Here is a 15,001-nt window from a genome sequence, read left to right as displayed (position 1 = left end):
CGAAATGTAGAGATCAATGACAGAAACATATGCATATTCTGATACGAATAGTGAAGTTTCTACTGTATACATATAAAGCAATTTAAAATTTATCGATCCCCAACAACTTGTCTTCATCAATCTTCGCTAATAGTTTCCGTTTTCCAATACTTCAGACTCTCTTCTTCGAGTGTTACCTCTAAAAACATCCCAAAAATCCTCGTACAAGGAAGAAGAATATTTATTTTAAACCACTGTTTTCTTTTAGTAATTTTAAAGAAATTGCAAATAGTATTAATTGCTGGTGCTATTCTCAAAGCTATTTTCTAATACATCGGATTTCATTCTTCAAATGCTAACTCCTAAAACGACCCAGAAACCCAGGCACAAGGAGAGAGACTAGAGTTATTATTTTCTTGCGCCCATAGATTCTAATGTAAGGAAGAAAAATATCTATGCTAGAGTTCTGTATTCTTGTAATGGCATTTTGTAAGTGACGTTAATTATTGGCTTTGTTGTTTTTGTTTCCTACAATGAATCGTCAGGGTATCATTCCTCTGCAATACATATTAGCTAACGTGTCCTAGTCAAAAGGTCAACCTAGACCAATAATAGTTTACCAATCTCCAATTAGTCGTGCTTACACAGTGCAAAGAGAAACGTTAGCTCGGCATTCTGAATCCGAAACGATAGAACTAATAGGGAGTGTGTTCGGTTAAAGAAATTTTTTCAACATTGATAATTTTATTGGATACTCGTTCGTAAAATTGGATATTTGCACTTCGAAAAATTCAGTTTTTGAACGACCATAGGGCTATCAAAAGGCATACTAAAATAACACGTGGATAATAGAAATTGTAGTCTATTGAAAATTTTTTCACATCAACGCCCGGGCACAGTCTTCCAAACTCTGAAAGGCCGTTGCTAATTTATCAACGTCGCACCGAGTGTGAATTTTTCATTTCAACGCCCTTTTGAGTCCCTGCTTCGCAATACTTCGGTCTCAGAGAACCCTTTCACACGGTTCATAACGACAACTTTGCAGATAATTTGCTCGCGTTACATCCAAACGTGGCATTAGACATATTCTCGTCTCTAAAATTTCAATTTCTCTCCCAACAAAAGTTCCACATTTTTGCAATGGCTGCACGTATAGATAACTGAGATTGTAGCCTATTGAAATTTCGTTCCCATCAAGGCCCAGATCTATCCTCGCTTCGCTAAACTCCGAAAGGCCGCTGGTAATTTGTCAGTGTCGCTCGTAATGTGAATTTTTCGTCTCGACGCCCTTTCGAGTCTCCGTTTCGCGCTACTTCTATCCCAGAGAAGCCTTTGACTCGGTCCACAAAGGCAACTTGACGGATAATTTCAGGGCAAAGCAGCTCCCGCTGAATGGCGCCATTGCTCGGAGCGCGTAAGCACGTTTTATGCGCCCGCGTAAAACTGTCAATGCGCGCGGCGAAACGCAGCGAGGGTAAATCAATTCCCCGTAACGTGAAGTGATACGGCTGTTGATCCACGGCCGCCGAGACGCGAAAACTTTTTCTACCGGCGCGCATTAAACCGTCGTTGCATTATCTCCGGGTTTAGCGTACGCGTGTCTGCAGGGAACAGGAGGAAAGATAAAGAGGAATACTCGGCTGAAAACGCGTCCACTGCGTCGTAATAACGTTTTATAGGGGGTAATTCTAAAAACTGGAACGATATGTAGCTCTTTTCCTCGCGGAATGGGTCCATGATCACGCAAATACCTCTTTTTTTAAAATGCTTTGTTCGATACTTTGTTCAAGTATGGTAAATAGTTAAAATCACAGATGCCTTTCTGAGGTTAATAGAGAAGTGAATTAATTTCACACGGAAATGTAGAGCACCGGGGATTGGAATAATACGCGTGAATTCTCGCTCGAATTAGACTGTTTAGTCAAAGCAAGTAAGCTCCACGTTCTCGTCTTCGTCGCGCTTGGAATAATATTGAACTAAGCTTATTTGAATAACTAAGTCGTCCTGATCTGATACATCGATAAAAATAATATTAATTTTCCTCCTTAACCGTTTTGAAGGCCACGTGAAATTTTATACAGCGGCGCTCAACATCCTATGACCCACGATACTATAATAATCGATGCACCTACCGTGTGCAGGTGCGAGAGTTCCTAATCTGATCTAAATTTATCGCAAACATGAAATTTTAGCGCGGTTTGCGCGAGCCTCCGTGTTATAGATCGTTAAGTGCGATCTACAGACTATCAGCATACCTTATACTGATTTTAATTGTGATACGGTTAGGCAACGCTGCGTCAAGCCGATGCAACGTTACGCGAATTGTGCCACTGCAGATTATGAGCGCAGCAGCGAACGTTTGTCATCGAACGTGAAAGTTTTACCGTCTCTATAATAAAGCTCGAACAAGTATATGCAAACTGTTCAAGTTTACAATATTTTCAATTTTCCACCAAATTACTTTTGGTTTTTTGAAAATATCTGTACGAAGCCTAGAGCTTTCGAGGCGTTATTACGAAAGAAACAGTACCGGTGAGTGGATATTTCAAGACGAATCGGACAATACTCGTTTATGTTTCACCGATCACGCGTTGGCGAAGGAACGTCGTACGAGAAATTTTCCAGCACCGACGAGACAGCGTAGGACGCGATTAGATCGTTCTGGAACAGTTTCATTCTTGTTCGGAATGATCGAAACAACGTGCGGGCTGTCGGTTGCCGGTGTCTTGCGCAATGCAAACGCGATCAGGCGACCGATCGAGCTCGTTACAGGCGTCGAGGTCTCGTTTTATAACGAGAAGAGGTTGCTAGATCGCCGGCAGACCGGTCTCCGGCGCGATTCACCATCCACGCTGATTGGACGCTAATGCCTGCGGAGGTTTTGGTCAGAAACCGGGGCGACCGGGGTTTAAACAGCGTTTCCTTCTTCTCAAATTCTATGCTCGCGGTCTACCCGCTCGTTTATGTAACGCCGCGCGCGAACGCGACGCCGGATCGGAAACCGCAGCCGGTAAAGATCGAATAATGCCGTTTGCGGGTTATCGATTACGGTCAGACCGAACGGGACGAGTGTACGATTACGTAGACGACGCGACGTTAATTGCTACTACGCGATCATCCCGTGGAAATCAGATCTACCAGGAATGCGTCCGATGCGTGATTTTTGGGTCAAGGTGGACGCTACAAACAGCGAACTTTCGAACTCGATGCATTCTCCACCCCGCGACCAAACGATGACACACCCAACGAATCTTGCTATTATGCGGTACAGTGATTCTTAAATCCAGCCCCAGACGTGGCTCGTAAATTATACGTTTCTATCGCCGTTGCATCTGCTGATACAAAAAATGAGCATGTTAATCCCAGAGCAAGGTTCATTTCGCAGAAAAAGTTGTCGCGTTTGTGTGAAAAATAACACGTATGAAAAGTGAGTTCCAATATTTAGTGTCGCGCGCGGTTCGAAGATTTCGCTGCCGTGGCATTAATTACTGCGAGTATTTTGGGGTAAACAAATATTGCTATCGCAGACGGTAATTGTGCGTCTCGTTCGTAGCTGACAAACGCCACGCCAGCGAGAGAGACTCGCGCGGGCGCGCTACGAACGATGAGTTTAATTATCATCAACAAGCAACAGGATGGCACGAGACTGTGGAAGTGGTCGCGGGAGACCAGCGACAGACAGATCCACGGCGTCTCGGTACAATCCCGTAGAAAGCCAGCGACGTTAATTTCCAGGATCGTGTGAGATATTCGTTGCACCTTGCACGCACCAACTCTACTCGTAATTCACTGATTCCGTTGGATTTACGGCTGCAATTCTCCGAATCCCACGACTAGTCGCGGATACCCGTGCGCGTCCCGGCGAAATTGACGCAGGTCTGCACGAAACCATGCGCGTTAATTAATTGTCGCGGCGATAACGCAACGCGACGCAAAATGAAGCTGAGCGCTCTACCGATCGCGGTACCATCGAAAACAGGCTGAACTCTTTCTGCAAAAATACATCGAAAACATTGGTTGCTTGGAAAACAGCTCCGCAAACTTTCGCGTCGAGTTTTCTAACTTCCTTTCTTTTGAATTATAGGTCGAAGAATGCGATTGACAGTCATGAGACATTGTAAATGTTTACCCGAGTTCCTTGGTACCAAGTCAGGAGAACATGTGCCACTAGAAATTGTCTGACATATTTCCAATACTCCAACAGATATATTTAGATATTTTAAATTGATTTAAAGTTAACGATCAGATTTTCACGAGTACTGAAAATGTTAAAGATCGTTGAAAGTTTGAAGCTCTTGATACGCTGCAAAAATTCATTTGACAGGGTCGAATTTTGTCGTGGTTAATCCGGAAAGTGATCGAACAATTTTGATTGTTTCGTTCGGCGCTACTGTACGTACATGGCCGTTTTATGTACGGGGCTGTGCAATTCAGAGTATCTCATGTCGCTGAGCAACGACTACACGTGTACCAACGTCGAACACGCGTGGCAGCGACGTTTGACTTTGACAAGTGGAATGCCATCCGTAGGAGGGGAAAGTTTTACGAGCAATTAACGACGAAAACCGATCGCTGGTATTAATTAACGCAACCCAATGGGCAATTGAACGACGTCGAAGTTAGGTCCTTTGAGACTGAAACCGATTGAAACTTGTCGACACGGCTGTGCTCGCAGCGCAATTCGGTTACCACCTAGGTAGAAGTCGAACGCATACTTTTCGTAAAAGGGCGCGTTCAAACGCGAGCACAGGCTGTTCCTTGCAGACATCGTGAACTTCCCCTTTCATCGATAACGTCAACTGTTATGAAAATGTTCTGAATAACAACGACGATTGATACGAACAGTCGTTGAGTAGTTTCGTCCGAAATAGAACCATAAAATTCTGTTCTCCCAAGGCATTTACGAGCCAAGTTACATTCTAGCAATAATGTTAAAGCTATCGACCTTCGGTAATTTGTTTCAAGCAACGAAAGAATATATATTTCAATTCTAAAAGAATTCTTGTCAAATTCGTCGAAGATGTTTTTTATACGAGGACAATTTATTAGTATGAAATATCAAAAAAGAAGTCATTTGCATGTCCATGAATTAAGCAATACTTCGACTAAACAATCGATCAAACCAGTAGAGTTATTAAATGTCTCCATGAAAATAGTATCGTGGAAAAATTCCGTGAAATTGCTTCGTCGAAATTTATTGGAAGTCTTTTTATTGAACTATGGATCGGATAAAGTTATGCAGAAGTTATTTAATTATGAGCATGTTGAATTTCTATATCCTCGTTTTTGTTAGGTTTTTTTTGATAGCAATTACAATGGAGCATAGCTTTGTTCTAACAAGGGAAGGAAAAGATAAACTTAAATTAGAGTGTGAAATATAAAAATGCAATTTTCCTAAATTCTTTCGTTCTCTCTCATTCTCGAAAAAAAATATTCTTCGTACCATTGCTTGGGAAGAATACCTGTTTAGTTCGTGACTAATGGTAATCGTGTTCTAGACTAGAGTGGGACACATGCAACTACCTCGATACGTTCTTAACACGTTGACTGCCAGACGAAAATAGTAAAATTTTCTACTAGATATAAGCTTCCTATGATGATTTATCAAAGAGTCCTGTTCCCCTTTAGTGTCTATCACCTAAAATACTTTTAACACAAAATCAGCTTACATCGATAACAGTTTCCTAATCCCCAATTACTAGATCCGTAGAAATTTTCCCTTTCCAATTACCAAGACACTTGCCGTCCAATTACAATCTGTTTTCTCGTTCGGAGTATCCTAAAAATCCCATAAATCTGATCGGTTTCGATATCCTCCAATCGCGATAATGGAACATTTAGCTATCTCCGTGAGCTATTGTCGATCATCCTGGATAAATCGGCCGAACGGTAATGTGTTTAACGAGTCCCGGTGGAGTACCAACGAAGCTTCCGGAGCTGGCGGAATAACGCGAGCCTCGGTGACTCCTGGAGACACACCAGCTGGTTATAAGCGCGGTAAACGCCTTCGGCCTGGATTCTAGAGCATGAACTTATCGGGAGCGAGCCGGCGAGCGCTATCATTGCGCAAGCAACGACTCACAATGCCTTCGGTCCGAGCAAAAAGTGCCCGGCGAGCGAGCGAGCTGCTTTCGACCGATCGAACTATCGAGGGGATTGGTCGATACGTGCACGGCAACCGCGCAGAAACTGCACCGACACCGTGGAAAGGGAAATCGGCTTCCACGTCTCGGGCGAAAATCGCGGCTGCGATCGACGCGAATTTTTCCTAGCGAATCGCGATCGAAACTCGCGGACCAAAGTAGCTAAAATTATACGACTCGACGCGTCCACTGCCGCGACAGTTTTCCACGTTTCGCGATGCCACCCGACGTTTCTTTATATTCTAACGTGAAAAATGAAAATATTCAACGACGTACCTGGTTTTTCATAGCATTCCAAGCGACAGTCGTAATTTTTAATTTTAGGAATATTAGTTTTAGGGATCTTTCACTGTGAACAATTTTTATGCTGCGAGTTTGAAGCGCCAGTCTCCAATTATCACAGGGGAAAAATGTTCCATGAATTGATTTCACTTTTTTTTTATTCCATTGGGGATATATTATAGATTATTTCAAAAAATTGTTGAAGTAGCGCGTTAGTAAATATGACCAATTTATTTCCACTGCACTGTTTGTATAGTTTCAGTTTTCCCATGGGTAGGTATTTTATCGAAATTCTTTTCGCTACAAGTTTGTAATTTAAATATTGTTTCAAATGTCAAAATTAAAATTGTGTCAAATGTTTCGTTATGAAACTGACCATTCTTCTCGAATCACTGTTATTGAACACAGTGTACACGATAATTGCTTAACAGATTACCTAACAATTTGATACCAATATTCCCAATAACATTTCACAGTGTTTCAATAGCGGTTTCCCTCAATTTTACTACTATTCATTAATTATTGCGAATTAGAAATGATCAATTAAATTGTCAGAAAAATGGAATTTTAGCTTGTTAATCAACAGTTTTCACATAAAACCAATATTGCAGAAAACTTCAGCGATTCGAAATCAATATTTAAAAATTTTTGCTTTTTATTTCTAATAATCTGTACATGTTATGCACGGCTTCTTTACAGTCTTGTAGACTATTAAAAATAGAAAAACTGTAAAACGAATAAAATTATAAACTATCGAAGCATTAGAGTTAAAACATTAGAGATTAATTTACGAAATAAAATGTAAGTAGAACTGCATGTGATGCAAACTGTCTGGCAAGATACGTAACGTGGGTATGTTTTTTAATTAATTGTATGTTTGCATTTAAATAGACAGGAAAGGAGAAACGGAATAAAAAACATAACGACATCCGTTTTCATGGTAAAAAAACATCTTGCAGTGATAGTTCTGTAGCAGAAATCGTCGGCGGATTAGAGGTTAAAAAGAACAATGTGTTAAGCTGTGATGAAATAATTGTATATTATTAGGAATTACCTGTGTGGTTATACTATTCATTCAAAGATGATAAGTATCGCGCCAAAAGAACTTTCATTGTCCATAAAATGCAAAATGATTTCAGATACAATGATGCGTGTGAACGTAGATCTATGTATAACACGTATGGTGTCAGTAATGTTGAGATTACTATCTTTTAACTAGACATTTATATTAAAATATTATTACATAAAAAACTGTCATCTTATATTTCCTATTTAATACTAATTTGTATATAAATTTATATTGGAAATATTTGTCTATAAATTTCCACAAGTTTCACGAACCCAGAATGTGAATTTTACGTACCGATTCATGTTTTCTACATGTACTTCGTTGCAAAGGTAGCGAAACTAGTTTTCTTTATTTAGAGAAACGATATCGCGAAGTATCTTGTCTACTTGGTAATATATTTAAAGTCGATTTGCATTTATAACTGGATTCATATTTATTATTTCAATGTTTTTGTTAATCTTAACTTCCTTCGCTGATAATGATATTAAAATGAGATAATAAATCGTACTGTGGTGATGTAAGCAATTTCATGGTTCCACGACTTAGAAAAAACGACAACTTTTAGAGAAAGTAATTTGCTTTATTTTGGACATAGCGAGATCGATAAAGATTTTCCATTCGTCGATTCAAGCACTCAACCGTCGAGCTTTAACGTTTGTCAAAGCAGCACCCACGAACGCTGATCGCATCGTAAATATTTCGTCGTGCGTCGCGTTTCTATTTTTCGAAACACCTGCCGCGATCGCGTGAATTATTGGAATAATTCAATCGATCCGATTGCAGAGTGTTACGTTGCACGTGTATCGTTTACAACGAATAATTCCGTGGGATGGGAAATCGGCTTCCCTGTCGCTCTTCGTCGTGGATCAGGCAAATGGAACGGAATTTTCTCGCGTTTGATGTCAATATTGACGCGGGAGCTCTGCGGCAACCCTTAGCGCGCTACGCGTCGCCTTTTGTCTTAAATATTTTCATGAAAACTACGGCAAACGGGGCCACGCTGACACGGATCGACGATCGAAACTCCTATAAACGAAATCGAGAAGATGCGAAATAAATGATATAAAATATAAATTTATTTAAAATCAGGTTGAAGAAAATTGTTTTGCTCAAAGTACAGGGTGTTCTCAAACTTTTCAGAGCCATCGTTCCAAGATATAATTTTTTTTGTAGCACAAAGATAGGAATGCAATGTACTTGTTTTTTTTTAAGTGTTTCTATAAGAAGAAATTAATCGAGCGGTAGCAAATTCCACGATCGTTATGACTGCAGAAGGACGACTAAAATATAGCCGAACAGCAACGTTTTTGCCGAGAGTTTTATAGCTCGTAATCGTTTGGACATTAAGGCTTCAGGCGCCATTACGCGTTCCGAAGAATTCAGGTTTCGCGTGTTCCAACGACATCGACTCTTCGATTTTTATGCGCCTCCCGGAAACCAACGACCCCAGGAGCCCATGATTGACAATGTCGCGAATATTACGATACCATTAACGTTGAATATTGCTTGCCCCATTAACGCGATAACGCATTTAAACCCCGTCGTGACATCAAAGTCGCGCATGGAAGGAGGAACGTTAACCGAACGTAATTTATTAATAATTGGAAACGTTAGTTCCGCGACGTCGATGTCATCGCCCTAGTACCTCGAATATCGAGTAACCACAAATTGATTCTTTGCCCCTTGTCGTTTCATAACTCTTGTCTCGTAAAATTATTTCGAAGGATGAAGCAAACCATTATTTAAGCGAACAAAATTCAATTTTTTCGGAAGTTCACCGTGCCTTAACCCCTTAACACGACGTCTGTCGTTGCGCCAGCGTAATAAAAATCTGGAAGGTGTAAAATTGTAGTCGTTCGGTCGATTAACGAGTAAAACGCGAGTGAAATTGTGGTGAGGTAAGAACGCGACCGTTTAGTGGCGAGTGCCGTTTAGCAACGGATGCGTAGACGACGGGAAGTCTCGGTTTCATAGACGCACGAATTATTATGATGCACGGGAACTTCGTTCCGTTTCTCTTTCCGTCTTTCTGCCCCGCAACGCGAAAATCGCGAATACGCTCGCGGAACCTTAAGAGATCTTGTTGAAAAGCGAGAGCCCAGGGAAGAGGCATTGTTCGGGCGATTAACGAGCGGTTGGCACGCGCACAAATCTTCGCGTTTCCGTCACCGGCGTCAGTTAAAGAGGTAACTTTGTTTCGCGACTCGTGCGCTTACGTAAAAGCGTGGTGTTCCGTTGCATTGCCGGCTAAAGCTGCCTTTGACAATTTAATTGGTTACCAGCTCAACGAGAAATGTGTATACAGGATGTTCGGCTACAGGTGTCCGAAACTTTGAGGGGACTTTCCCATTAGAAACGCAATCGTTGCAATTCTTTTAACGAAAACTATAAGAAATACGTATGTGAACTTTTGCAGAACGTGTAGTCTTAATTTTTTAAAGCTATTCAAAGTTTGGTATAATTTTTTTTAATATCAAGAAGGTTGTATTTGACGATATATGTGAGTATTATACGGTAATATAATCTCGTTAATTTTTACGTGACTTCTGTTTCCAAACTGATCGAAGGAATTAAAGGACCTCGAATACTACGGAAGTATTTGAAAAGGTTCACGAGGCTACCCGGCGAGATAGACGACAAACAAACGTGGAGAAGAGGAAGAAAGGTTGTACTACTTGCATCTGCAATGTCGTCGAACAGGTGCATCCTGTTACGAGTCCTGCAAGGCAACCGGCATACCGAACAGTTCCGTCAGCAATATGTCTGAACGCGTAACAGCAAAAGCATCAATATTGGCACGCTACGGCAAACTGTACCACGGAGTTTCCGAGAAATGTACAATTCTGCGTTACTTGCTGCTTTGTGAATTGGCCAGGCACGCAGTGAGAGTGCCGGATCTGGTTGCCAAGCACATCAATTAGAAGCAGGGGAAAGCAATTTTCTGACAAGAAAAGCATTCGTCGCCGCTTCGACGTGAGTTTGTGTCACGTATCGAAGAATCAACACGAACGGGGGATATTTAATTATTAATTTTAAAAATAAATATTTGTTGCAAGTGTTGTCGCAATTCCTAGCCCACCGACTTTCGTTCCAGAAACGTAAGATCGAGAGCTCTAGAAAAAAGAAGCTCGAAGCGTGGATTTCGAGCCAAGAAATCTGTCGACATCGCGACCTTATCGCGCGTTCCGAAAGTGTACTCAAATTGTCCTGCCAAGAATTCTGAAGAATAGCGATCGACGCTGAACGCGGGCAGAGAACGATCTATCGACGTCGCGACTCCAACTGGCAATAGACAACCGTCGTTTCTGCGCCCGTTAATATATACACCGATCTGTCGGTGCACCAGGAGTCGGGTATGCACACTTTGCTAACGTAGTTGCTCCAACGTAGGCCACGTCGACCGGAATGCAGTTATTATTCAACGTTTACGCGACACGCTCGCCTGGCCGCGAGTACCGAGTGCTGGCATGCATTAATATACGGTTAGGCATGCGAAAGAATTGTAGCGTGTCGGGCCATAGCCGCTGATCCGTAGAAAAATATCGATATGGTGAACGGGAGCGATTACGGTGGCCTGTGTGTCACACTTTTCCGCCTTGTTCCTCGTCCTTGCGACCGTAGCGCGCAGATTTTCACTTACCGCGCTTTTTATCCGTCGCTGCATTTTTCGATCGAGCAAGTTCTGGTTCTGATTTCTTGCCCCGAAGGGAAATGGGTCGCGCGAAATTGGTTGGAAATGTACCGACAAAGTGCCTCGAAGACGACTGGCGACGAAACTCGCGACCGAAGAGGCACTCGTTAGTCGAAGGGGTTACGTCGTTACTAGTTAGGGACCACGGATCGTCATGAACCGAGCATTCCAACGACTCGCGGGGTTTTGTAATAAGATTCGACGCATAGTTTTTGCCCAGGAAATTACTCGGGAAGCTAGAGGTTGGCCGCTCGGCCGACTCGAGCGATTCGATTTAGTCGAATATTTGCAATAAATGCATTCGACATTTCTTCTCGAAGGTTTCCGGTCTCGAAATCCTTTTTGCAGACGTAACGTTCAAGTTAATATCTGAGATGAAGGATGAGCGATTAGAAAATTGCTGTAATACTCGTAGAATTAACGATCCAAGCTCTTCGTAATAATCTTGATTAATTGCATATACCATAAAGCTATAGCTTATGATAATAAAACGCTTTAATTGTGTATAAAATTGGGTAGTGTATACAGTTAATGATATATCTATCAACATCATTTTTATTGATATGACTGTTCCTATGAATAAAGGAGAAATTGTTTTATGAAAGGAGAATGTTTTAATGAAATACCGCACGGTGTGAAACTATAATAGATCTATAAAGAAATTTCAGCTTCGTAAATGTCGAATCCAATTCTTCCTAGATTGCTAATATACTTATCAGAACAATTTATCCATAGCACCGTTTAGAAAGTTATTATCTCATTCAGTATTCAGTCGATAAGATACACGAAGTAAAATTCTTCCCGTGATAAATTTAAGTATACCATAAACATGTATTGTAACTAGTACGCAGCAATTTTACGCCGGATTTTGCAACCGAACTTAGGACAGGGTCAGTCGGGTGGGTCCTGTTTGCCAATCGATCGAAACTCGGAAAACAGGTTGCAGGCGACCTCATCGATAGACCTCCTGCAATCCAGTTTCACATTCTCGGGAACCGGGTTCGCGCAAAGTATTAATTATGTAGACAGCGGCTGTTTGGAAATGAATTTTCAGCGCGAAAAAAATCTGCCAACCGTTGAATAACTCAATCGATTAGGTCAGAGGTCCAGCAAACTGATATTCTGGATACGAGAATTAGAGACTTGAGTTTCTAGATAATTTCATCATCCTTGATTTCTGAATCTATATTAATCCGTATTGTTATACAAATTTTCAGTGGTTCGAGTAAAAACGTAAAAATGATTCTCTTGAAAAGCTCACAAGATACCTATCGATCCTTTTCTTTAACTTAGGATCAATTTGTCCGAGTTCTCTAGAGACTCCGCGTGGATATTTGGAATGAGCTAATATTATTATTCTCGTTAGTGTTATCTGTTCTATTGCAGTTCGAACTTGAGTACAGCTGAGCCCGCGAGCGAAAGAGTGCTTCTCGACGCTCGAGGAGTTCTAGCTTCCTGTGGTCGTTCGTACGATTACGTTTGCCGCTCGAGTCAGTTAGCGGACGGAAAACGCAGGACGTAATTCGGTGGACGTCAATTTGTCCTGCTCGCTGCACGGTGAACGGTTCCGTGCACGGCAATTCGAGGCGGAAAGTGAAATGACGAGCGTGTCATTCCGTGGGAGCGAGCTTCTTTAGAAACCGATCTCCGTCGGTCGCGTAACGAACGATATTAAAACACGCGCGCGCAGATCTTGCGTTTCCGGCAGTTGGTGAAATTTAAACGCCGCTCTCCTTCTGCCATCCACTCCCGACTTCCGTTTTGCGCCCGTCCGAATTTTTACAATGATAGAAAGAAAAGCTTTAAAACCGCTTTTATTAAATAAAAAGATCTATTATCTGAATTTCTAGCGCTTCGAACAAGGTCTATATTAGCTTCTTAACCCCTTAAGCAGGATATCTCAGCGTCGAAGGTACAATCGAGAAGGGGTGATAATAATAATTATCGATAGTATGACGGAGTGCAGTCAATCCTTTAATTAATTAATCTGATTGTGCATTCGTATTTGCGTGCAGCTTCCAACCGAGGCCTGGCGAGACTCGCGGACCAATTTAGCGTAGCAGTCAACGTGTTAACTGGATAACCATACTTTCTTGTTATCGCGGAGCTCACTACGGAGTTCCGTTTAATGAAATTTTATTGTGACCTCCACCCCCTTCTTTCGAGCCGATTCCCTGCGGCGAAATCGACGTTTTCTTTTTTCTTTCTTTTAGTACATCGGTTAGCAATGAAAATGAACGTCGCTGGTTAGCCGCGGATATTATCGACATAGCCCTGCACGGATACGCGAGATATTTTCTGGTATCTTTCCGGAGCAAATTCAACAATTCTGTTCTCCATTTCTACACAATTGCCCTCAACGTTCCATCGATTAATCGTCAATTATAACATATAATAAAAAAGATTCGCCCTTTCATCCGACCAAATAATTTTTCCCATTGATCGATGTTCCAGCTTTTATTGGATATTTTTTGACAATTTTCGGACGCTCTTATTTTAATGTCATCGAATATACGTTGAAATAGAACAGTGAAATACTGTTATCTTTCGTAGTTTTTATTTAAATTCAAAGTTCTTCCTGTTAAATGATTTTTAATCCTCGGTCGAGTGGACGTAGCGTTCGCGCGTCCTTTCGAATCCATGAATATCTTCGTCGTGTCTCGAGCCTTGACGAAGGAACTGTTCAGAGAAATCGAACGAGCGCCATGCAGTCGGTTCGGCAGTCAAGGGACAAGCGCTGAGGCGAGAGGGTTGGCGATAGAACGCCGCGATCGATTTAATGGACCGATTTCCTTTGTATCGCGAGGGATTTTCGTTCCCCGTATTTCAACTCGATCGAAGCATCGCCAATTGCTTTCAGACGCTCGACGGCCGCATTGTACCCGCGAGCTCGAACCGATCATCAAAGGGGGAAAAACGAGCCATCGAAAAATATCGCAACTCGCGAAATGGCTTCGGTTAGTCGAGTTTCTATCCAAGTATCGCGTTCACGAACGGTTTGCCGCGATAATGGCTCTTCGACTTCGCCTTGTTATGTCGCGTGAAAAAATTCCCGGGGACAAACGGCGCTTCGTTCCGCGATTCGTCGCGCCCGATCCCGCGCCGCGGTAATTGAAAGTAACGTCGAGCACTCTGTCAATCAATTTTTGTTCGCGTTGTAACGTTGATCGGTAGCTGGTGATTGCCAGGACCGCGTCAGCCCGTTCGCTCCTCTTCAATTTGTTTCGCTTCGCGAACCTTAATTGTATAATCAAAATTGCTATCCGCTAGAATTGCTTTCTCCTCGGTTAACCATTTGATACTCGTTCTGTGATCTAGATTAACCCCGTAATGTTAAAGATTACCCTGCAATTTCGTTTTCAATTATTCTCTCGCTAAGATCGTCGACCTTTCCATCGTTACTGCGTCAATGGATACTCGTTTGTTCGCGTCCTCTCTCGCGCTCGAGTCTAATCCCTCTTTCTTGGACCGATGCACGGTCTCCTTTTCATCGTGGTCCACTTGCTCCTTCCGTCGCGTCCAATCGAGACGATTCAGATTTTCTCCCGCGGTCCAGCGATCGACCAAACGGTCCGATTAGAATTTTAAATATCCATTGTATACTGCGCCGTAGTGGATGTTCGCGTTTCTCGTGGGTATCGATTAGCGGATCGATTGGAATTTTAGATATCGCTGCGAAGATACTCCGATTCCCCCGGGTTGTAAAATCTATCGATCAGCCTGTAACCGTATAACAACCGTCGTTTGGCACAAAAGCCACTGCGGGGATCAGCCGGATTTCGAAACGAGCCACTGGAATCCGTAATTTCCACCATCGACGGACGTCGTTTGATGATT

Source organism: Colletes latitarsis, chromosome 9, assembly GCF_051014445.1.
Source record: "Colletes latitarsis isolate SP2378_abdomen chromosome 9, iyColLati1, whole genome shotgun sequence".
In the NCBI taxonomy this organism is placed as follows: domain Eukaryota; kingdom Metazoa; phylum Arthropoda; class Insecta; order Hymenoptera; family Colletidae; genus Colletes; species Colletes latitarsis.
This window is presented reverse-complemented; position numbering follows the sequence as displayed.